Genomic DNA, 7,143 nt, shown 5'->3' on the forward strand with positions numbered 1-7,143 from the left:
GTAGAGGCCAATCTAGCCATCTTATGACTCGGGATCTCCAGAATATTAATATTTGTGGACCTTAAGGTCCTACGTGGGGCATACCAGGAGAGGCGGTCCCGTAGGTACGAGGGTCCCAAGTCGCATAGGGCTTTAAAGGTCAAAACCAGCACCTTAAACCTGATCCTGTACTCCACCGGGAGCCAGTGCAGCTGGTAAAGCACTGGATGAATGTGATCCCGCGGCCGGGACCCTGTAAGGAGCCTCGCCGCGGCATTCTGCACCCGCTGGAGTTTCTGGGTCAGCTTTAAGGGCAACCCTGCGTAGAGCGAGTTACAATAGTCAAGCCTGGAGGTGATCGTCGCATGGATCACAGTGGCCAGATCGGGGCGAGAGAGCTAAGGGACCATGCAAATGTTTTGCCATGCAAATGTTGGAGGGTATGGATTTATGTGACTCCCAAGCCAAAGAGACAAGTAATTATACAACCTTTAGAAGACATCTGAAGGCAACCCTGTATAGGGATGTTTTTTAAAGTTTAATGTTTTATTATGTTTTTACATATGTTGGAAGCCACCCAGAGTGGCTGGGACAACCCAGTCAAATGGATGGGATATAATAATGATAGTAGTAGTAGTAAATAGGACATCCTTATTTTCATCGGAAGGACCAGGTGCGCAGCCTGGGAGTCATTTTGGACTCACAGCTTTCCATGGAAGTGCTGGTCATTTCTCTGCGATAGCTAGTCTGGCGACTGGGAGTGGCCACCGAGACCATATAACACCAGTCCTGAAAGACCTACGGTACATTGGCTCCCAGTACGTTTCCGAGCACAATTCAAAGTCTTGGTGCTGACCTTTAAAGCCCTAAACAATCTCAGCCCAGTATACCTGAAGGAGCGTCTCCACCCCCATCATTCAGCCCGGACACTGAGGTCCAGCTCCGGGGGCCTTCTGGCGGTTCTCTCACTGCGAGAAGTGGAGTTACAGGAAACCAGGCAGAGGGCCTTCTCAGTAGCGGCGCCTGCCCTGTAGAACGCCCTCCCATCAGATGTCAAGGAAATAAACAACTATCTGACTTTTAGAAGACATCTGAAGGCAGCCCTGTTTAGGGAAGTTTTTTATGTTTGGTGTTTTTAATATTCTGTTGGTAGCTGCTCAGGGTGGCTGGGGAAACCCAGCCAGATGGGCGGGGTATAAATAATAATTTTTTATTATTAAACGTTGGAGGTTATGAAATCATTCATTTGGTCATGAATGCCTTGCCTGTCTTCAGCTTCCTATGTGTTTGTCTTGTTCCTTAGGATTTGTACATTTGCTGGACGGCCTTTTCACCAGTTTTAACTCGTTGAGCAGGCAGACTTGTCGAGCAGGCAAGCAGACATGTTGCACATGGGCAGAAGCGCAGCTGCAGGCAGTGTGAACATGTTTGTGTGGCTGGAAGGAGCTGCGGGCAGTGCAGGTTTTGCTCTTGTGAGCAATTCGCAGAGCTCAGCTGTGTTTTCTCCCCGCTGACCTCAACACTGATGGGCGCAACCGGCATGTTTGTGTAACCAGCATGGAGGCTCCAGGTGGCAAGCAAAAGAAGACGGATGGGGAAGGCGAGACGCTGCTCTCTCAGCCTCTCCGCTTAAGTCTCCTCCTTGATCTAAAGGGGGAAAGGTTGTGCAAATAGATGCAGGAAACTTAAATACACCTAACTCCCAGCTCAGACTGAGAAGATGGCTCAGTGGGAGACACGCTTCTGTGTTAGCCTCCCATGTTGAGGCTGCAGCTCTGCAGCTGCTAGAGGTCCTGCATTTTCATGCACAAAGATTATTATCTTGCCTTGGCAATCTGCAACGAAGTCTGGCAGGACAGGGAAACTGCAACTGCATTTTGCCAAAAGATGGACAAATTAGATGAGATAGGCAAGGGGGAGAAATACCCCTTTAATATACAGCAGTTGATATAATATTTAAAGGCCTGCATCAGAAGAGATGCCCAGGGCTGATATACTACAAGAGAAGGAGGAGAGCTCCAGGGGCGTAGCGAGGCACCGCGACACCCGGGGTGGCAAATTGCCATGCACCTGGGGGGGGGCGCAGCGTCGCTATGTAACAACGCATGCACTGCTACATGGCGGGGTATCGCCGCCCCCGCGCCTCCAAAGCTGTGTGCCTCCAGCTACAAAACTGCAGGTAGAAAGCCCGCTCAGCGCGGCAGGGGGGACACTTGGCGCCCCCACCCCCATGACTCCCTAGCCAAGCCTCCAGCCTCCCGGTAAAAAGTCCGCTTGGTGCGGTGTGCCGAGCAGATTTTTTACTGGGAGGGTGGAGGCTCGGCTTGGGAGTTGAGGGGGTGGGGGCGCCAAGTGGCACCCCCCCCAGAGTGGGATCTGGGGCAGACCGCCCCCATCGCCCTCCCCCATTGCGACCCCCATGGAGAGCTCTTAACTTTGCTGTCACTTCTCTGATGACTTAAACCAGTCTTTTCATATCTGTGGATAGAATGAAGAAATTATAGAGCTGTAGAGTTGGAAGAGCAGGACTCTGGAACTCACCAGAACTGAGGTCTGGCCAAGCACACCGACTTGCCCCTGCTATTGAGAAGACTGGGACCTCATGACGTGCTGATAAAAATCTTGCCTAAACCATGAACTCACCAGATGACCTTAAACAAGCTCCTCTTTCTTGATCGCCTCTCCATTTCTCACCTTGCATTGCAGGCAGGATTGTTGCAATGTTCACTGAGATGATGTGCATTCGGAACACTTATTTCCCCGTAACCCTGATGGAAATCTGAGTACTTCAGATGATGTCGTAACTTCCTTCCTACCCTGCCGTTCAGTGCAACAATAGCTGGTGCCCAAACACAGAAGGGTTTCACCATCAGAAACCAGAATTAGCCTTGAAATGGTGTAGGAGGGGAAAGAAGCTGGTCTCACCCGTCCCCCAATTATAGATTTCTCCCTCCCCCAATCCCAGCATTCAAGCTTCCTTTGGGTCACTCTCTGAACCTCCTCCTTCCAACTGACCTGGAGCACAAACTCAAGATCACCAGACTTGAGGAATCTGTTTCCTTGAATTGCTGAACATTTTGATTCTCGGAAAGAAGCAAGGATGGGCCCCCTTCTCTTCTGGAATAATGACTGTAAGGGCACTTGAATAAGGAAAGATGTTTATTTCTCTGTTTGGTCCTGATTCATGATTTTAACCATCTGTCTTGCTCCTCTTTTCCTGTCACTCTCCAGGAGTTGGTGAGCAACTGTCTGCTCAGGGTTCTAATACATTCAGGGAACCTCCATGAGTTCAGCAAGCTCCCCACTTCAGATAGTGGCTTGCCGCTATCAGATAGTACACTCCACTCTTTGTGGAGTGTAACAACAATTTTTTATGGGGGGGGGGGAGGATCTTGTGTAATCATCTGTGTGGCCTTCCTCATAGGATTAGTTAACATGCTTACAGGATGCCTGAAGAGAGAGCTCTGGTCTGAATCCAATACAGGAAGTGAATTACCTGCAGAATGGAAGTTTTCGCATAGTTGTATTCTGCAAGATGTCAATAGCACAGTGAGATGAAGTAGGGGATGGCGATGAAAGGCAGTAGTGGTTATAGCATACCCTCCAACATTCCTCAGATGAAAATAGGGACATTTCTCACTTCCCCCCAACTGACCCTCCTCAACCTCTCACTTTTTGTGTGCCCTCCCGCCCCGCACCAAGCATTTCTTATCAGAAGAAGGACTACGTCCTGAACTTCTCCTCTTGCTAGTACAGTGAAACCTTGGTTGTTGAACACTTCGGAAGTCGGACGTTTCGGCTTTCGAACGCCAACAACCGGGAAGTGAATGCTTCCGTTTTCGAACGTGCCTCAGAAGTCGAATGGCTTCCGAGGCACCTTTCTCCATTTTTTTCAATGGATTTTGCCGACCGGCAATCAATTGCGCCTTGGTTGTCGAACGTTTTGGAAGTCGAACGGTCTTCCAGAATGGATAACGTTCAACAACTGAGGTTCCACTGTATTTGATTTCTGGAAATTAAAACCTTAACTACCGTATATACTTGCCCCTGCTTCCTGAGATCTGGGTATCCCCCAAGTTAGATTTTGTACGTGTTTCTGTTTTGGTGGTGGTGAGTCCCAGTCTTTTAGAAGGTGAGTTCTTGCTGCCAGGCAATCTGAAGCAAAAGGAGAGCAAGAATGCAGGCTGAGCTGACTTGAAACCATCATATATGCATGAAAAATGTGACATGCGCAAAAGGAGGCGAATCAGGTCAGTTGAAATTTCAGGGGGAGAAACGGGCAACGATGAAGTCATTTTAATCTAAAACTTGTAGAGGAGACTTCAGTCTTTTGAAATGTAAAAAATAATATAGAAAAGATGCTGGAGAGAACATCAACAGAAACAACCAGGATCAGACTTATTTATGTTGCATGCATTTATTCTAGCTATATGCTTGTTTATGTGCTGATGAATGCATATTGGTGTTGGTTGTAGAACTTCCTTGTTTGTGTTATGGGGGAGGGGAAATCAGTAAAATATTTTTTAAAAAATAATAATAGAAAACTGGCAAAGCCCACAGCCAAACTCAATCTGTGAGAGAACTGACTGCTCCGCTCATGTGAGTAGGGCTTTATATATCTTTACAGTTCTCTTTGGCTAAGTAGTCATTGTTTATTGATGTGATGTCTGGAAAGTTCCCATAGATGACAGGTCATTAGAGAAGGTCAAACATGTTATTTGCCAGGGAGGGTCTGTCGCAGAAATTGTACACATTAGTGCAATAGATTGTTGTCCTCTTCTGAAGCGCAGCCACAGCTCCAGCTACCTTGGGGTTGCTTATACAAATGTCTGGTTATGTGTGTCCTCCGGTGCCCTTTAGCTTTGCAGTAATGAAAGGCAAATCACTACCGTTATTATCTGCTGCAACCCAGGAATGGGTCACTGGGCCCTCCCTGAAACAATGGCTCTTTCTTAAATCAGTGGAAGATTTTCTTGGCAGGAGAACCGGAGAGGCCAGTGCAAACAGCAACCTCACTGCAAAAGGCAGTGGCACCCGCCTATTGTCGGCATCACACGGCCAAATTGTTCAGTGCCAGTAAGCAGAGAGAGAGAGAAAGAAAGAAAGGGAGGGGGAGAGAATAATCACTATTGCTCATGTACTATGCCCAAGGTACGCTGTGAAGCTGATGGCTACCCAAACTACAGTATTCTAGGAAAAAAACCAAAATTTCGACCTGATCATGCATGAATTGTGACGGCATTGCTGTGTTGTTGCTGTTGTTGTTTAGTCGTTTAGTCGTGTCCGACTCTTTGTGACCCCATGGACCAGAGCACGCCAGGCACTCCTGTCTTCCACTGCCTCCCGCAGTTTGGTCAGACTCATGTTCGTAGATTCGGGAACACTGTCCAACCATCTCGTCCTCTGTCGTCCCCTTCTCCTAGTGCCCTCCATCTTTCCCAACATCAGGGTCTTTTCCAGGGAGTCTTCTCTTCTCATGAGGTGGCCAAAGTATTGGAGCCTCAGCTACAAGATCTTCTTGCTGTGTTAGATTCATGCATTTGAGGGCTAGCACAAATCGGATATTGTCTGTGGCAGGCTTGATGTGACCTCACTCCCCCCCACCCCCAAGATGCACAACAGGCCTGCCCCCTGCACCAGAATAAAAGTGTTCATTGAGCCATATCCTACACACACACACACACACACACACACAGTTTACACCCTATTTACCATAATCATAGACTTGTCCACAATACATTTTGCTAGAGAACATTTGCAACCAGTCCTTTAAAAAAAATTTTTTTTGCTATGATATTGTGCAAAGCTTTGATGTTATCCTATTGTGACTAAAAAAGAGGGGGAAACTAAGGCTTGGCTGAGGCATGATCTGGACTACAGCAAGGCCCCAGCCTCAGCCGTATCTCACAGGGTTCGTTGCTATGAAGCCAGTTCCCAACTGTATTCCCCGGGAAACCCCCATTTTTCCAGCTGTCCCCAGCCGAAAAAACGGATTTTTTTTGTTTTCCCCCGGTTTATTCTGGCACGGCGGCCATTTTGGAACTGGGCGGAGCATGCTCAGAAGCGACTTTTGATGCTGCTTTGCCCAGCTCCAAAATGGCTGCAGCATGACTTCTGGTGCGGCGGCCATTTTGGAACAGGGCAGAGCAGCATCAAAAGTAGCTTCTGAGCATGCTCCGCCCAGTTCCAAACTGGCGACAGCGCTACTTCCGGTCTGCTACTTCCGGCCCAGTCCCTTATTTCTCAGGCAGCTATGTTCCCAAGATTCTGTCACATCCTAAGTCCAACTCTCATGACTCCCATGATGAGAGAATGTGGGAATGAGCCTGCTCACTTCACTGATATCCCCATGGCTGTCATTTGCCATGAACTGGAATGATAACTTGGGTAGGTTCCCTGTGTGGTTTAGAAACCCCCATCTTCCAGGGCTGCAAAGATCATGGGAGCCTACAGCAGATTTATTTACAGAATCTTTCTGGCGCTGCTGTGAGCAACTGGTATAAAACTGTCTGGTAAGTAGCTGTACTGTGGAAATATTGACAAATAAACTAAGAACGTTGTGTGGGTAAATGGAATAGGACAAATTTACTCTGGTTTGGCATGACTTTATGATGTTTGCCAGTGTCCCAGAACATCATCAATCTCCTCCAACAGCGTATAGCACAATCTGGCTTGTTTAACTGTTTCTCCAACCTTTCTACACACACCTCTCCTCTCACATGTGATATAAAAGAAAATAAAGATATCACTCAGAAAGATTCTCACGCACAGAACTTAATCTTATTTATTACTTGTTCTAGAGAACCAGTGGAATACTTACTACTGTAAAAAAAGAAAACAAGATCTTATAAAACATTCAGCTCATGCTAACATCCATCTTCTCCATTTTCTGTTATTAAACAATATTTATTTTAAGTCAAGGTGTCTCAGAATCATTTATTTCTTTTTTCCAATGAAAAGCCCAAGAGTGGTTCCCTAATTGCTATTATTATTGGTGTCTGTCAACCATATATTTTATCTTCTGTTAATTTTACCTCAACCGATTCCCACCATTACTCCATACTAGTGAGAGTAAATTCTTCCATCCATGTCCATTTAAAAATCTCTCCACTGTGGTAACATATTGGGCTAATATTCCATAATTTATATTGTTTAGCTCGTGTC

The sequence above is a fragment of the Zootoca vivipara genome, chromosome 15 (assembly GCF_965207765.1).
Source record: "Zootoca vivipara chromosome 15, rZooViv2.hap1.1, whole genome shotgun sequence".
Lineage (NCBI taxonomy): Eukaryota > Metazoa > Chordata > Lepidosauria > Squamata > Lacertidae > Zootoca > Zootoca vivipara.